We start from the raw sequence: 1513 nt of genomic DNA, 5'->3' as shown, positions 1-1513 counted from the left end.
GCTGCCCAGCTTGTGGTGTGTGGTCGTGGCGCCTCATCCCTTCTCCGAGGCTGTACCTGGGGAGATGCTGGTTCTAGCCCTGGCCGACCAGGAGCTTGCTCTGACCTTGAACCCGTCACTTCCCTGGCACTCGCTGGGCACCCACTGAGGAGGGTGTATTGGTTACGGTAGGCTGATTGCCGATTCACGCAACCTCCAAATCTCCGTAGCTTAACACACAAAGGTTTATCTTCCATTCAAGGCCCCTTCTGGGGTGGATTAGTGGTAGGGACACTCTGCACCTCACAGTCATTCAGAACCCAGGCTCCTTCCCTGTTGTGGCTCAGCCATCTGCAGGGACCCTGGAGTCTCTGCAGCATCCAGTGGAGAGAGGGCAGAATCCTATGGGAGACCCATAGTCCACTGTCCGAAATTCAACTCATGCCCCCTGCTAACTGCAAGGGAAACAGAAATGTAGTTTAGATGTGTGGCCGGAGAGAGAGAGAGAGAGAGAGGACCAGATATTGGTAAAAATTCACCCTTCTTACAGAGGGGGTGGGGGGGCGTTGTGTTGGTTTCTGTGATCCCCAAGGGTCCTTTGAACCATGTGGTCTAGAATGTCCCACGAGCTCTGGCCTTTCTCACCTAAACCCCTGACCCCTGGCATCCTCTTGGCCCTCAGCCTAGTCCTCTGTCATCCTGGGTTCCCCAGACTGGCCAGCCTCTTTCAGGGCTGGCATCATCTTTCCCTGAGGTTTGGGGAAAGGAGTGCCTCCTGTGGACTCACCTTAATGGGGGCCAAACAGAGTCACTTAAATTGTAGCTATAGCTGAATTTAGAAATCATCCCATTCACCAGAGCTTCTTAGCCTTTTGGGTTTTTTTTTTTTTTTAGGGAGTATGGGGGCTATTGACCTAATTTGAAAATTTGACCAAAGCTGTGGACTCTTTAGAAAAATGTTCAGATGAGGCTGGAATTCCCATCATTGACTAGAGCAGCGGTTGTTAGCCTTCACCCAGCATCACGATCTCCTGGGGGTGCTTACTAGAAATGCACATCCCTAGGCCCACCCCCGGATTCCAATATAGACGGTGTGCCTAGGAACCTGCATTTTGGGAGGCCCCCTGAAGTGGAGGGGAAAGACAGAGGCCCTCAAGTGGGTGCCTGGCTGTGCCCCTGGGTGGGTCTGTGCCACACAGCCCCTGCGCCGGCCCTCCTGGGAGCCAGCGGAGCCGAGCTGGCATAAGCTTCATCCGGTTCCTTTCCCACTGCACCGCCCTCCTACCCATAGGGGTAGGACAGGCAGCAGGCCAAGCCAAACACTTAAGACTCATTAGTGGGGAAAATGGAGCCTGGGCTGGTCCCAGTGCCCGGGCTCTGCTGGGAGGGGGAAGAGATGGGGCCCTGCTTCCAGAGAAGGCCAGAGCCAGGTCTGGTGGGTGGGGACAGCACACTCTCCCTCTGTCTGAGGACCGGTTCGGGGGCCTTGCTGGGAGTCAGGGAGAGAAGAGGGCAACATACATGAGCTTTGAAC

The sequence above is a fragment of the Tursiops truncatus genome, chromosome 8, assembly GCF_011762595.2.
Source record: "Tursiops truncatus isolate mTurTru1 chromosome 8, mTurTru1.mat.Y, whole genome shotgun sequence".
Classification (NCBI taxonomy): domain Eukaryota; kingdom Metazoa; phylum Chordata; class Mammalia; order Artiodactyla; family Delphinidae; genus Tursiops; species Tursiops truncatus.
The sequence above is the reverse complement of the archived record's forward strand: the minus strand, read 5'-3'. Positions refer to the sequence as shown.